Source organism: Dermacentor variabilis, chromosome 5, assembly GCF_050947875.1.
Source record: "Dermacentor variabilis isolate Ectoservices chromosome 5, ASM5094787v1, whole genome shotgun sequence".
Lineage (NCBI taxonomy): Eukaryota > Metazoa > Arthropoda > Arachnida > Ixodida > Ixodidae > Dermacentor > Dermacentor variabilis.
In genome coordinates, this window is record NC_134572.1 from 10,746,846 (window position 1) to 10,764,338 (window position 17,493).

Sequence of the window (17,493 nt, forward strand, 5' to 3'; positions counted from 1 at the left end):
CATAGGGAATGTTGGGAGTATGGCATCACAAAGGAAAATAAAGAAAGCTAATGCCACAGTCAGGCATGTGAATTTAGTGTCACATTGAGCGAGTGCATTTCGCTGTTATTGTCATCCGCAGGCTGTCTGCGTTGAGGATTACGACAACAGCGCAACAGCGGACGGAGGAATTAATGAATGAATGAACGAACACAAGTGCTCATGGATTACCAGTTATGATGGATTACGAATTAGCCCGGTCATATACATTTATTAAGGATTAGTTGATGCTGTAGAAGCCGCTTGCCTCGGAGTGCATTCGTCGAACCCACTTAGCGTAGCAATGAATAAAAACACCGCTTTACTAACGCTGTATACTGGTGTATATCGAACAAAACAATTTTGAACGCTGATAAGTGTGTACGCGTTAACTTTAATGAAAAAAAAAACTATAAAGATTTGCATTTGGCTGATATAAACAAATTATCCGACAGGAATCGACTTTAAGTATCTTGGGGTGTTATTTTGTGAGCATGGATCACGGTATGAGCACACTGGCAGCGCTGTTTGTAGAGCCGGTGCTTCACTTGCGTTCCTCCAGAGGGCCCTGAAGCATGTGGGGAGCCGCGTCAAGGAGGCTGTTAATAAAGCGTTGGAGCGAATACAATATAATGCCGCAAGATATGTTCTGCGACGGTGCAGCTGGAATGACAGCGCAACAAATATCAAAGAGCTATGCTCGGTTCCTCTTTGCAAACGTCGTAAAAATCTTCATTTTATACGCTTGTGTAAAACGGATAATAACCAAAGCGGAATCTTGGCTCCGTCGCACTTACAACCGCCTCATTACATATCTCCCCAAAGAAACCACGCTTTCAAAACGCAGGAGTAACTCCCCAGTACAGATCTGTTACAATTTTTATTATTTTTTTTCCTGAGAATCATGAAGTAATAGAATTTGTTACCGTAGGAATTTGTGAACCAAAACTCTGTTGATAAGTCTTGTTCTGCGTTTACAAGCCGCGCAATAATGTCTATTGGCCACTGCGGGTTTTCACTGAATAAAAAATGAACAATCGGGCTTCGCGTCTCATAGATCGCAACATGTGCGTTGGAACTGCATATTTTCTTTTCTTTATTTTATATTTTATAGGTCATAAGCGTCCGTAAGTATGGGAACCACCATTTCTCCTCTGCTATTGAAAGCCATCTTGCGTTGCAAGGTCCAACGCTTCTCCGTTTTCAGCACTTCTGAACGCACAACACTTCGCTCAAATGTTGGATGCAATGCCATCTTGTGTTCACTGATGTTAATTTTGTCTTGCAAATATTGCCTAATATAAATAAACAAATAATATTCGTGCTAATTCACCGGTCGACACTGCCATGAATTTCAAATGATGCTTTCATTTTCCTCTTGGCAGCGCGGAGCCAACACCCGTAGCGCCGAAGCGCATTTGCTGAAAAGGTATTTCCAGTCTGACTGGGGTAAGTCTGCCACAGCTCGACTCTTTCAGCCAGTCCCACTTCCCGGGACTCGGAGCCGAACCCCGATACAGCAGCATCCCACCAGCTCTGTGATCCAGAGCGCAAATGCTCGGGATTGCGCAGTCAGAGCCACAATGACCTTCACATCGACCGCATGCATGCGACGCACGTAACAGACGGAGAATCCCCTCGACAAGAAAGCAATGGCCTCAAATGGACTAAAACGTTTAACCACACGGCGAGGCCGTCGTACGCACCTGCGGCGTCTTACGGGCGAAAGCAGGCGCACGTAAGTCACCACCAGCAAGCGACAAGAACAGCAACTGTGTCGCGTTTCTTCGATAATAGGGTTTATTCTCACTGTTTGGTTTCAAGTTGTGCGACGTACTGTGCTTTTAATAAATTTTAAGTAAATCTTGCAATTTGGAATCTTCTTGGAAGCAATGCTCGTTGCACCTGATTACCGCAACCACCGAGTGTAGTCTTTCCACACTGCTCGTTGTAGCCGAACTCCGATGCCGCCTATTATAATACATGTAAAACGCAGAAACGCTTTTCTGAGATTACGCCTGGGCCAATTTTAATTAAATTTGTTCTATTTGAGAGAGAAAGTTAAATTGTAGAGACTGTTTGAAGTAAAATTTCAATTTAAGTCCCGAAGTTCTTCACAAATATAGCCGAAAAACTGCAAGTTCTAAAAAAAAGTTTAAACGTGAAGCTTACAATGTGCACCAATTAAAGCGTCCAAAGCGGACAAACATAATATATTAATTGATATCTTACATGAGCTTCTTACAATGTTTACAGGGGTTTTGCAAACGTCCTACTCACATATTCAAGAAGCACGTCATATACATCAATTTTGTCCGGTTTATATGTACACACATATGCAACACACAGAATTGCGATATCACTTTTCATTGCTTAGAGAGAGAGAGTTGTGAAGTTGATGGTTTAGTTTTCTAAATATTTTCAAGTGTCAGCAATTTTTATAAAAAAATTGATGGCTTCAATCTAAAATCCAGGTCTAACAATTACTAGATTCAGCGTTTTCTTAGTGCAACAAACATAATTCAATTTGGTGCTGTTGTTGCAAAGAAAAAATTATTTATCCTTTGTAATGCATTTAGATAGGAGCCGTACAGCTAAGCTTAAAGGGGGGAACTACCCGTGTAAGTGAACTTTTTAATAGCGTACTTATCTTTAATGAAATTTAGAGGGAATGTTTAGAGAAACAAGTTGGAGCTGCCAAATTTTAATACTGCTGAACAATTTTTCGAAGAGTTTATAATCTTCAAATATTCAAGTCACTATCGTTAGTCACAGAAACTGTCGTTCTAAAATGATAAATTTTTTTAGCATTATTCTGCCTCATATACAATGAGGAAGGCCCATGCTATTCTACTGGCTGGCCACTTTCTTCTACCTAACTATTTTTTGTTAAAAGATTGCGTAGCTGGTACCGCTAAAATTGCACTTGCACCTGCCGTTAAAATGTTCAAGTTTTCGAATAAAGGAACGTGTAACGAATCCGAGCACACCTGCGCGCTTATGAGTTGCGAATGGGAAAGCATTAATGTCCGCCTGAACGCCGCTGAGCGTTCCTTTTTACGCTGCGAGTCATACGCCATAGCGGCTCGTGCTGCACGCGCCAACAAGCAGCGTGTGGTGCCAACGCCGCCTGCCACTGACGTCCTGCGCGACCAGAGACCGAGGGAGAAGCAGCGGCCACCAGGGCCGGCAGGCGCGCGCAACAGCTAAGCCCAGTAGGGGTGAAAGGGAGAGATACGGACCGTGCCAAACCGTGCGCCGGCTTCCGAGAGCAAAAGCGAGTGTGACATGTCGTCGCGGCGACGCCCCCTCACGCAACCTCGTGCGCTGAGTAGGTGTTCGCTATCGCTCGCTTTGCTCCGTCGAGGCGCACTCGTGACGTGGTGTTCCAGCCAATGGCGGTGCGAGTTTAGGTGCCGTTTCACTGCTACAGACGACAGATGCAGGCTTTTTTGCTCAGTGGGCCATTTGACCCTTTCTCATCAAAACTAGAAACATGAGTCCACGGTAGCATTCTGCACAAAATTCCACCCCAGAAAACGTCCTTCAAATAAGCCTGATTGGTCTAGTACGAAAATGATGGCTTTCGATAACGCGAACTTCTGTGAAAAAACGCAAATTGAAAAAAAAAGGGTTTCAGAAGTTTAGAATCGTGTCATTTTACTCCCATTAATATTTTTATTTATTTAGAATATACTGCAGGCCTTGTAGTGGCCCTTGCAGGAGGGGCGGAAGTACAGGGAAGAAAAACAACAAGGAAATGCAAGAGTACGTGAGTAGCAAAACAAAATAACGACTAATTATGATGGAACGATTGCAGGAAAATAAAAGATAACAATTTCAGAAACACTGCGCCAAAACAAGATAAAAAAGAAGTAAACAAAATTTCCAACTGTCGAATGTTCAGCTGTCAACGCATTCGATGCTCTCAGCGTTAATAAGAAGCAATATGGGTAAGTTATTCCATTCGGTTATTGTATCGTCCATTCGATTGCTCATGTATGGTCACTAATATTCCCCTGGAGCATAAGGGGAGCAGCCTTCGTCAATTCTGCTTTGTTCTTTGGCAATAGCTTCTAGCTTCTGCTTCTTCCTAACAGCATTTGAGTTCTCAAGTGCCCTGGCTCTCGTCCGTGACAAGCACTGCCTGTTGCTCATTTCTGGGGCTCGTTGGTGAGAAATGACGCGAAAAAGTAGCCACTTGTCCGCACCTGGTGACGTAGCAATAAATAATAGAGTGTCGTTGCCTTTTTCGCCTGTCAGTTATCGGTGCGACCATCAGTAGGCGCCCTACGTTCCTCCGCGCCCTCAATATGGCTGCCGGGAACTGCAGCAAGTCTGCAAGTGCGGCGCAACCGCTCGGCTGTAGAGATGTACCTGTAGAGATGATGAAGAGATGTACCTCACAGGTACCACCTGTGAGATACATCTCTTCTTTACTTGACAAACAAGGAGCCACATCAAATGGACTTGCGCAGGAAGAACACTGCCAAGAACAAGTAAACAAGCGAAAGTGAAAATAAAGATTTCTAGTACCGTTTTTGAATTGGCTCTGGAATAATTGTAAAGAAATATATATTTGCGGAACAATCCCAGCTCTTTTGGATCCCTCGGTTGCTGCTCTACCAAGTGCCAAAGCCGAGTCGTATCGTTATTTGGGAAGTTGCGTAACGATGCGTGGCCGCCAGAGCCGCACAACTGCGTAGAGCGCAGGACGCTACGGTTCTAGACGTACTGCGCCCACGGCGGAAGATTAGAAAAACACCCACATAAGCACCCCAGAGAAGTGGCTCCGTCAGGCGGTTAGACTCATAACGGTAGAACCGTCATTCAAAACACATGGAAACATCCTCCACTTCCGGCGGCACTTTCTCTACTTTCATTTTAAATAAAAAGATGTTAGCACATAACTATTTACACATACAACGGCTAAACTTGTTAATTTTCGCTTTTCCTTCCTGTTTGGTTGGTGCCTCGGCTCTCTCCCTTAATAGATCGCTTAATTTCTTAACTCCTTGACACTCTTGTTTCCAGTTGCCAATTTTACACGAAAAGTGCTGTACAATTAGGGAAAAACGAGACGAGGTAATGGGTGACATGCATATTGCTTATGGGTTTAAGGGTTATTGCAGGGTTTGATGATGGACGATGTCTCGCACGATTTTATTTCCTACCTTATCTAGCCCATATCACGGGCATGTGGTTCCGAGGATCTGCCATCGTCGCGGCCAGCCGTCACTCGAGGAAATAAGGAAGCAAACAGAACAGTTAAGCGCAACTGTCTCCGGCGGCAATTCGTTCTGCGAGCATACAGAACAACTCACTACGAACAGAATCCCTTTCCTGGTCCCTAGCTGAGTCTAAACAAGGAAGGTTGAACTAACGAAGCAACAGCGATGCGCGCGACCGTTCCAATAGCTGGTGACATACAGATTGTGTTGGGCATTTATTTATTTATTTATTTATTTATTTATTTATTTATTTATTTATTTATTTATTTCAGATACTGTCGATCCCAGTGGGATTTTTACAGGTTGGGCGTATATTATATAATCCCAAATAGCGATAAAGACAGGTTTACATAATTACAACAATGACATTTGCAATCGACACGAAGCAGATGTACACATATGCTAGGAAATAAAACATGAATGGTACATTGAATTTGGCAAAAAGAGGTGAAATTGCATAGGCAAATACAATGCTCATAGAGATTTTATTTTATGCAACGACGTGAGTGGTGTGTTATTTCCGGCTAACATATTCTAATTATTGCGCAAAAGTTCTTCTACAAGAGTTATAAATTTCGGCAACGATGTGTTAGTCGTTATGCAGGGGCCCAGGCTATTCCATTCTCTTATTGCAAGAGGAAAGAACGAATATCTAAAACAGTCAGTGCGAAATGCATATTCTTTAAGTGTTAGTGAATGCTTATGGCGGGAAGGTCTGATGCCAGCTAGGGATATATACAACGAAGTATTTATTCGTAATGCGTTGTGTATTAATTGGAACGATAATTTTAGTCTTGCTAGTTTGGCGCGGTTTCACAGAGTAGGAATACAGGCTTGTTTTAGCAGTTGGGTGGGTGAGTCACTATTCTTGTATTTGTTAAAGATGAATCTAATTGCCTTTCGCTGCACTCCTTCTAGTTTGTTAATAAGCTGTTGTGTATAAGTAAACCAAATAGTGTTACCATATTCGAGAACTGGGCGAATAAATGCGTTGTATGATAGCATTTTAATTTCCCGTGGCGCATCTCGAAGTCTTCTTCTGAGGAAGAACAGCCGTTTTAAAGCAGGCGGGATGATACTGTTAATATGCGACTCCCATTTTAGGTCATGTGAAATGATCAAGCCAAGATATTTATGCTCATGAACTCGGGTGAGTGGTATGTTATTGATAGTGTATTCAAAGTCCGACCTATGTTTTTTGCCGGTTATAGATAAAAAGGCAGTTTTATTAATGTTCAGTTCCAGCTGCCACTTTTTACACCACTTCACTACATCATGAAGGGTGCTGTTTAAATCAACCTGATCATTCATAGAGTTAAAGTTAATTTCATTATAAAGAACACAGTCACCGGCAAAAAGCTTTATTTTAACGCGGATGTTAGAGGGTAAATCATTAATAAAAATAAGGAATAAAGTGGGAGCAAGGACGCACCCTTGAGGCATCCCCGATGTAACTTTCGCAATGGAAGAAATTTCGTTGTTCACAACAACATACTGAAACCGGTTGGTTAAGTAATCTTCAATCCATTTGACAATAGATCCATTGCCTCAAGTTGTTTTCAGTTTGCTAATTAGTTTTTGATGGGTTGCTCAATCAAACGCCTTAGAAAAATTAAATGCTATTAAGTCAACTTGTTTTTGATTATCAATGCTTTGGGATAAGTCATGCGTTAATTCAAGTAATTGGGTTATGGTTGAAACTGCCCGCCGGAAACCATGCTGGATAAGCGATAATATTTGTGCTTGCTCTAGATAGCTCGTGATATGCTTTAATATGATGTGCTCTAATAATATGCCTACAGTGGACGTTAGCGATATTGTTCTGTAACTACCGACATCACTTTTGCTTCCTGCTTTATGAACGGGGATTACTTTCACTATTTTCCGTTCCTTTGCAAGGCTACATGTTGATAAGGATTTGTTAAATATTAGGTGTAGGTATTTCGCGTTGACTTCGGCATATCTTTGAAGAAAAATGTTGGGAATATTGTCCGGGCCGTTTCCTTTTTTTGTGTCTATTGATAGCAATAAGTTGAGCACTCCTGACTCAGTTAACGTTGGCATGTCTAGCGGTCTCTGGTTGTAATGATTCACCTCAGGAATGCGACCATCGTCAATAGTGAACACAGACTGGAAGTATGTATTTAATGAATTTGCAAAACTTCAATTTTGTTCCGGAGAATTGAGAGTGCTGCTTTGTTTTTTGGGGCTAAGATACTTCCAAAACTTTCCAGGGGAATGTTTTAAAAAGTTAGGAAGCGTAACTGAAAAGAAATCTGCTTTCGCTGTACTAATTTTTGCTTTCATTTAATTGACAGCACACGTGAGTTTACGTTTATGTTGAGGGCCTTTTTTTGTCTCGAGCAATTTCCTTAGTCGCTTCACTTTGCGCTTCGCATGAATGACATCACGTGTTATCCATGGGTTATTTCTATTTATCCATTTGGTTTTTGTTGGTATATAGTTATTGATGCAGTGGGATACAATGGCTTTGAACCTTTCCCATAATGCGTCTATATCAGTGTCTGAAGAATTGGCGACTTCTTCAAATGACTGATACTCCAAAATTAAGTAATTAACTATGCTTGAGTCGTCAGCTTTTGTAAAGTCTGGATAACTAGTTTTCGAAATAGGAGGATTTGTTGCGGCCTGAATGGGAGCAGTGCATAATGTTAATTTGTGATCTGATATTCCATCTAGCACTGCTAAGTTAGTTTTATCGATCGAAAAGTGATTGCTCAGAAAGATGAGGTCAAGAATGTTGGATGCATTGCCTTGAACACGTGTCGGCTCGTTGACAACTTGTGACAAGTCAAAGCTAAGCATATTATAAAAAACAATTTCTGAACAACTCAAAGCGATAACACATGGTTGGCCAGTCGATATCTGGAAGGTTGAATTTCCCAAGAAGGATCAGCCGGGATTTTTGTACATGAAGTTCCATATACTGATATAATGATGTCATTGCGCGTTCATCAGTCGAAGGGCTACGGTATGCACAACCGACAATGGTAGTGGTCGCACCAAAACTGAGTTTGCAAAAAAGTGCTTCAGCATTCTCGACTTCTGGCAAGACAGTGAAAGGAGTTTTTTTTATTTATTAGTAAAGCCACTCCACCCCCTCGCGTTAATCTGTCTTTGCGCACAATCACATAGTCGGGTGGGGCTATTTCTTTGTCCTGTATGTCATCTGTCAGCCATGTTTCTGTAATCGCCATAAAGTCAGGCTCTAGGCTGATAAAAAGAGACTCTAGTGCGTCAAGCTTATTCAGCATACTACGCGCATTTACGTTTGCAAATGTTATTTGTTTCGTTTTTGGGGCGGTCAGGGGCGTAGGTGTGGTCCTATTCCTTGCTGGTTTTTTTGGCTTTTACTCGCATTGTCTGTGCCTTTACAGGTACCCGGCAGTTCTTTTCTTCATCTCACTGAAACAATTCTACGTTGATTCGGACTTTATCATAAACGAGCGCTACCTTTGCACCGGAATCTTTCATTGATTTTACACTAACCCACAGTTTTTTCCTTATGTCGCGTACTCGCACAGAGAAGTCTTCACTGATCAAGCCAGGCACAATTATAAATATAATAAATATAATATAATTAAAACAACAAACTACGCCCTGCCTGCTGCACCCAAGTATCGCAGGCTAGTAGACAGCGACAATGAAAGCATCTCGAGTTCATCGCACAGGCACCGAATCGATGAGAAAACTGGCCTTCACACCCCAGAAGACGCCGATAACTACCGCCATCCAAAAGGATAGAAAAAGGCAGGCAGCAAAGTATTAACCACCAAATAGCTGTTAAGTCTCAAGATTGATTTGGCGGCGCTTTAGGAATGTTTGTGAGGAGTGGTGATGTGGGAAGGGGGGGGGGTGCATGCAACGTAATTTCGAGGTGAGAAAGCTGTCCCCCCCCCCCCCCCCCCCGTGTACATGCCTGGCTATGCACATGTGCCGGCCTATCCTTACTACGACACGACAGACCTGTTTTGCCGGGCTCAGTCCTTATGTTAAAGACTGGATCCTTTCAAGAAGGGCCCCGGCTTACCGGTAAGATTAAAGGCCACAATAATATAAATTGAATTCTGGGGTTTTACGTGCTAAAACACGATATGATTATGAGGTACAACGTAGTGGGATGACTTCGGATTAATTTTGACCTACTGGGGCTCTTTAACGGGCACTCGATGCACAGAACATGGGGGTTTTTGCATTTCCCCCCCCCCCCCATCGAAATGCGGCCGCCATGTCTGGGATTAGATCACGCGGCCTCGTGCTTAGCAGCGCAACGGCAAAAGCTACTCCACCATGGCAGGTATATATACGACAGCTTGCTCTTAAACCTGTTGACGAGCAAAACAATGCACCCAATAGAGACAGATCGCCGGAAGTACCACAGGGGTTGCCTCTTACTACTTATATATTAATAAACTTTTTCTCTGCTCATATCTCTAGCGTATCTCATGTTCCGCAGCGTCACTATGATGCAGTAAATATATACAACTTGTGAAGGTTACATGGTTATGGCGTCCGTATTTTTGTAAAAACAAAATGCAAAGCGCCTGTAATGTCAAAGCTTGGTGCATTGGACAGGGGCCCCGCTGCGATTATAATAATCCGAAGTTGTTAACTGTTACGGCACTCGTAGCCGCCCACGGCGCGGCATCGATGACGTAGAAGAGACGCACTAATTGGTGGTGGTTTCCCTGTCAACCGGAGTTTTCCCGCGTAATATGCAGGTAGCGAGGGTAATCGTTCACAAAGGAGGTGACAAAAATGATATTAGCAATTATCGGCCTGTATCTATACTTCCTGTGCTATCAAAGGGACTCGAAAAAATTGTCAACTTCCGTATTCATAATTTTTCGCGAAAACATAGCCTGCTAACCGACTTTCAACACGGGTTTAAGAAAAAGCGGTCTACAGAAACTGCTTTAAGCATACAGAAGGAGCATATTCTAGAGAACATCGAAAAAAAATTTCTGACTTTAGGGTTAACCCTTTACTGCACCTTGTTGCATTTACGCAACATTCTGATGAACGACGTTAAAAACCGAAGCAAAGTCAGTTTGGAGCTGCCTGTACACGTTGTTGCATATCCGCAACACTTGTCTGTAAAACGCACCACCTTGTGCTGCAATCTGTGCTAATCCTTCGCATCTTCTACCAAAACAAAAGTGGTGGAGGCTGCGCGCGCTCGCGAGCAATGATATAGGTAAGTTTTACAAATTGTAAATGTACTTCTCCATAAGACAAAGCACAAAAAAAAATTCTTACGCTATGCTAAATATCCTTCTGACTCTGTAGGTTCAAAAAAACATTGTTATTTCGGAATAGTTTGTTCCTGGCGATAGAACGTTGCTATGTTGCACAAATGCAACAACGTGTACATGGTTTATATTCTTCGGAAAAGTGAAATGACTACGAAACGTTGGTATGACCCAGCAATTCCTCCTGATAGTGAAGGCAGTGACTATTAAATTAGTCACGAAAGCCACGAGTGTAAGTCCGTTTCGATTAAACACGTGGACGAGATGTTCTCTTGTCGAATTTCCTTTTTTCTTTTCAAAAGTACGCTGTGCCTCCGCACATTGCCATGTCACGTCGTCATGGGCACAGCTTTACGTCTGTGCTTCGATGTTCTACATTTTAACAATAACCCGAAAACACTGCATTGTTTCCTGGCTGCACGGGAATCTGCATGACGTACTGCACTAAGTGTGGGAACCACCTGTGCTGCACAGGCATGTACAAGTGCTTCTCTTTGTTCCACACTAAATCATAGGTGCACCAATGATTGTCTCGTGCAAATAAGCATCTGAGTATGAATCGCACTAAATGTATCTTTTACTTTCAACTTCTTCTTTATTTGCACATTGTTGCAAATATGCAACATACCCTTTTTCTTCAAATTGAAACCACAGACATTCACTAAAGTAAGTTTCCATGGGAGTACAGGTACTGTTATGCTTCCCTTCAACTCCATGAATAATATCTTGAAGAAACAAAAAATTGTGCAGTAAAGGTTATACTTAGACTTCAGCAAAGCCTTTGATAGGGTCAACCACAAATTGCTGCTGATAAAGCTGGAAAAATATGGCTTCCGAGGAATAACACTTGAACTTATCCGATCTTATTTAGAAAGCCGACATCAGTTTGTTGAAATTAATGAGTACAGGTCGCAGATGAAACCTTTGACAGTGGGTGTGCCCCAAGGTAGCATCCTTGGCCCAATACTTTTTCTATATTACATTAATGATATTGTACAAGTGAGCGATATGTGTAAATTTGTCGCGTATGCAGATGATTGCTCTGTTTTCTTTACCGGTAAAGATTTAAAAGAAATAACGCCCATAGCAAGCTCCGTTTGTTATGGACTTCGAGCATGGTCTAAGGCAAACGGCCTCATCCTCAATGAAACCAAAACAAAATGCGTTATTTTTCATGCTCCGGGAAGTTCTGCTACATTTCCAGATAGTATTGTGTTGGGTCCGTATAAAATTAACATTTCGTCATCCATAAAAACCCTAGGCGTAATATTCACAGCGCATATGTCCTGGAATGAACACGTTAGTCATGTTTGCTCAAAGGTACGAAAAGTTGTTGGTGTGTTAAATCGGAATCGAAGTGCAATACCTTTTAAAGTTAAGCGTCTTATTTAGCATGCTCTTTTCCATTCACACGTCAGTTACTGTTGACTTATATGGGGTAACACTACAGCGCAAAATATTCAAATGCTGGAAATACTTCAAAAGAAAGCAATTCGGGCGATAGCGAACGTTTCTTTTTTCGAGCATACGCAAGAGCTTTTTCAACAAAACAGAATAATCAGAGCCCGTGACATATATAAATTCAAAACGTTACTAAGCTATAGAAATGCTATGCTGGGAAAACTCGACTCATTCCTAACTCTAGCAACTCTACAACAAAATAGAAGTACATATTCATGTCGACACCAGGCACTATGGCAGATTCCTTTCTCACGTACTAATTATGGCTGCCAACGCCTTAAACATACACTACCTTCCCTACTTAACTATTTCAACCAACAAAATGTTGATGTGCTATCTCTAAACAAAACTAAAATATTGGATTTGTTCTTATATATGTGTATTGTTAACTGCTCTAACAGTTCCGCAGAACTTATCATGTACTTTGGTTGCGTTTATACGTTCACAATTGTAACTATTATTCCTACAATCCATGTTTTCCGCGGCAGTGATTGTGCCCGGACCTCGTGGAAGTGTTTGGGTTGTAAACTGGATGCTGTAAAGGGCGTCCTCGCGAAAAAAAAAATAAATAAAAAATCGAGGATGTAACGATGCCCTGGGCTACGTTGCCGAAGTGTCTGTCACAAAAGCAGCAGTCTATATGCAGATTATCTTTTTTTTTCTGTTTTTGAACCTGGACGCACTTGTGTATTTGCAAGTATGTAAACTAATTTATAAAAAGGAAAGAACGTTTCCTGATAGTAACTTGTGTTTGTTGTACACTTCTGTGAAATTTGTTATATTTATTTATGTATGTGTATGTATGTGTATATATGTGTATATATGTATATATATATGTATGTATGTATATATGTGTATGTGTATATATGTATATATATATATGTGTGTGTGTGTATGCATTGCATTTGCATGCTTATGATATATGCGACTGAGTCTGTGTTAAATAATAATATGCAAGATTACAGATTGTAATTGTATACTGGGAGTTATTTGACACAACTGTATTATAACTAGTTTCTATGTAATAACACGAAAATGTCTATGTATTTCTGTTTAAACATACTCTTATATCCATACTTTATGAGTGATTGTATTGCTACACCAGCCGCTACCGTGCCTATCTGGGAGACCGGAGCTCTGTCAAGCCGAAGAATTTTCGCCTTTTTTTTCCGGCTCTCCCTTTTTCACCTTGTATCGAGTGGTGAAAATAAAAATCATGATGATGATGATGATGGTTATGCTACAAGCTCACAAAGAGGCGACCTCCTTCATCCTCCGTTCCATTCTGTGCCGATTCCCCATGCATTTCTTCCCTCAGAATAACTAAATGAAATTCAATTTGGAACCACGCGAAGCAGTACTGCGTGCCGCCTGATATTCTAGAAGCTCAACGGCGCGTCTATTCAAAGCGGGAGCACGCAGTTGTTGTTATAGTTATCCTGAATACTATTTCTGGCACATATGCACAGTGGGGGGTTGGCCATGAATCAGGTAGCTCAGAAGAACGGAGATGAGAAAAAAAAATTAAATTTGCTACGTTGATGTATGACACATTCTTATTTCAAAATTTATAGGTGGCTTCATGACACGTGTCACGTAGGTTTTCACGCTATTGAACACTTCCAGCACTTCCGAGAAAAAAGAGGAAAACAGAGAAGGAGCGCTGAACAGAACGCCGCTCGTGGCACCTCGAGCGAGAGCGGTTGCCTGAAGACGACATTGCCCAGGCGCTGACTCCGCTCCGCCTGCAACGATAGTTTTAGACAAGTAGCTGGCGGTTTCCTTTTGTACTTTGTTATTTACCAAATTGATTTTGACTTCTTGTTTCACTACCTCCTAAGTGTTAGCGTAATTTCCTACTTATCTGCAATGTCTCTCTCACGGCCAGGCCAGAAGGCTTTCTCCTGGTCTGGTTCTATTCCTCCTCCTGATTTGCCGATAGAGGTTTTCTTACGCAGTGGGACCAGCAACTGTTGCATTTGTCCCGAATGATGGCAGAGTGATTCGCATGAAGAATCCCAAGGCAGTTTAAACCGAACTCCTGATGGCCTTGTCTAATTTTCAACAACGCAGCCAGATTCGACAGTTTGACCGAGGGGGCATTCTTTGCTGTTCACCAGACCAGGCTTGTGTACAAGATTTACTGAAGTGCAATGTTATTGTGACGCATCCGGTGAGCAGTTTTATTCCTCATTGAAATCGACAGCTACCAGGACATTATATTTTGCAACATCCTGAACTCCAACTAAGGTATTCATATGCTCAGAAAACTGCACGTTACTCATGTTAGGAAGGAAGTAGGTTGCGCAGAGCGATAAATTCTTGCCCCTTTTAATAGAAATTTCAACCCACACAGTCTGTGGTACAATCTCAAGGTCCGCACGCCTTATAACTCTAAGATTGTTCCGGACGGCAATTAGCACGCCCCCGCCGAATTTAAGACGCGCATCATACAAGTGTTCACATCTGTGAACTGTGTATTCCAGTGAAAAGAAATTCTTGGACAGTAAGTCGTTGCGAAGCCAAATTTCAGTTAGGCATATAACATGGTATGAACAGGCTAGCACATTCTCGTAGAAATAATAGGATCTCGTGCGTAGACCACGGACATTTTGTTAAAGAACGGATCACTTTATTAACGAGGTTAGAAAAGAAATTACGTTATTTTGTTAGAGAAAAGCTTGAAAAGGCAACCTTTCGGCCAAATGTCTGCCGAGTTGACCTTTTTCGAAGTAGTTTTTGTTCACTGCATGTGACCCGGAAGGAAGCGTAACTCTCGTGCTTCGCTTTGAGCTTTCGGCAGTCAACATTTTTCAGCATATCACTGATTTCAACGCAAGCTGTCGAAGGGGCCAAGCGCGACACGAAAAGCGAACGCCTTCCCTGCACAGAACCAGCGTGCTGGAAGTACTTGCCTCCATCGACGGCTTCGCCCTCGTGTTGGGCCGGAACTGAATACGTTGTAAGCCTAGACGCACATTTGCTTCCCGTGATGATCCACTCACTAGAACGGGTGCCGATTTGACGCTGGGCTGTTCACGTACCGACGCGAAGTCGGTGGATAGGACAGGTAGACTTGCGGCGTAAGACCAAAGGGACGTAGGTGAAGGCGCCAAAGGAAGCCATTCGTTTCTGTCACATTGCTGCTGTGCACATTTTCGCAATAGCTCTGTGTTCAGCGCCAAGTGCAAGCGAAGGCTGTCGTTGTCCTTTTTCAGATCAAGAACCACACTTGTGAGTGACACGATTTTGTCACACAGGGCCTGTACGACGACACGAAGTTGGCCGCAGGCTTCATCCCAGGCGGTGACGTCTTGGTCCAGCGGGGCACTTACAGCCGGCATTGGGAGCCCTATACTGTCGCACCCGTTGCGTCTACTACACTGGGAGCACTTGTGTGTGCTCGATCCCGTGGACATGTATAGCTCATACACTTCGTCAACGATGTTCGAGCACTTGCAGTGAAACCGGCGGCCATAAAGCCCACAGCATGGGAGAAATTGTTTTCGACAAAAGAATGGCTGCGAGCACAAATCGCACTTGTCCTTTGAACCCGTCATGGCATGTCAGCACAACAAACAGCCGTACATGCGCAAAGTTGGCGGAATCGGGCGGCGTGACAAGAACGTGTCCGCGATCATTCAGTGCACAGCACTGAATGCACCTTGCATGTGCCAAAAACCTATGTCCGCGGTGTCGACATAAGCCCAAGTCTCGCAAAACTTTTGGAAATGTATTCAGCGGCAGGAGTGTGTATCGTTGCAGCCGTGTCGTTGACGATAAGCGCGTGCCCACAGAAACAGCCATTGCTACATTTGACGGAAATCAAGGAAATCAAGGCATGGCCACTGATATACCGAGTTCAGCCTCCATCACGGCGTGACCTTCAATGTTTAAAATACTGGTGGTTTGAGCACTCCATAAAAGGTTGCAGGTCCAAAACATGGTGTCAGGTTTGCGGAGAAGGCCATAATTCAAATGACTGTTCTTCCCGTAATGAGTCCCGCTGCCTTTGCAATGGTACTCACCCTGGAAATTAGCCCAACTGCCCTGCAAGATCAAAAGAAGTGCAAATCCTTGAAATAATTGATAGACGCCGATGTTCTCGTCGCGAGGCCATTGACGAAATCCAGAGCAGGTATGCTCTGGATTTGCTCAGGTATGCTCTGGTATGCTTGTATAAAGGCCCGTCAAACACTGTGTATGGATAACTCAATCTCTCAGGCTGCTGGAGCTTCCGCAGAAAAGGCGTTGAAAAAAAGCCATATAGCGCATTGTGACAAATCTCGCCGACTCCCTTGTTCAGGTGACGTCTTCACAAATAGCTCCGTGGCTTCAACTTACTGCACTTGCGGACAACTTTCTGTGGTAATGAAGGGAAAGCTACGGAGGCAAAGCGCGCACAAGTGAGTGCGCTTCTGAAAAGAGTCCCATGTTTTCATCCCCTTTAGTTTAAGCTGGGGAAGGGAAAACATAAGCACCTTATCCGCAACAATTAAAAAAGGGAAAACACACCACTGAATGTAAAGGTTTACTGATTTTGCGGCTTTTCCCTTGCGCATCTGGGCACACGCGAAACCGCCGCACGTGAAGGCTGCGTCGATTCAGCGTCTGTTCCGAGCAACCAAAAGCACTGTCAAACGCTGGCGGTCTACTTGGCGTGGTAACACATCTGCAGAAGCTCCGCGCCCGTAGCTTTCCCTTCATTGCCACAGAAGGCTGTTCACGAGTATAAGAAAGCCAACATTGAGGATCAGGCGCCGAGTCTACGGCGGAATCCACCTAGTGAAGTGTCGACAGCGCAGACATTGACTAACAACGATTTATCAAAGCCATAAGCTTCTGAGAAAGTTGACCACATCTGTCTCTCCGACACTGATGGGATGGAAAATCAACATGTAGAAACGGAGCCCCGATCTCTTAAACGAACAAAGACACCGATAGAGAAAAAGTCTAGCTCTCCCACCAACTCCAAGGCAAAAAAGTACGAGAGATTCCTGCTAAGAAGTACTTCTTGAATGAGAGCGCTTTAGACCAAGCAGTCTCTGCTGCCCGGATTTATTCACCATAGCAAGTTTAACAGTAATTCAGTGGAACTATCGTTCCATACTTTAGGCTGCAACGTATTTATTATATCTTGCTTCTAAATATTCTCCAGATATTATTATTGGAGTGGAAACCTGGCTTGCTGCTGGTCAGACTTTTCATCTAAATGATTTCCGATGTTTTCGATGGGATTGCCTTTGCTGAGGCGGGGTTTAGTTGTTTTTTTTATCAGCAATGATCTGCCATAAAGCTACCACAGCATACTAGATAATGCCACCAGACTGTGGAATGTTAGCATTGGTTATAGCACTTCCTAGTTGCACGCCTTTTTCTATAATTACCACGTACTTCCCCAGTGGAATGCAAGATACCCGTTATCTCGACACCTCTTATTGCTTGCTGTCAGAAGAACGTCAGACTAGTGGACGATTCTAATTCTCATCATGTATCGTCAGGTTTCTGAA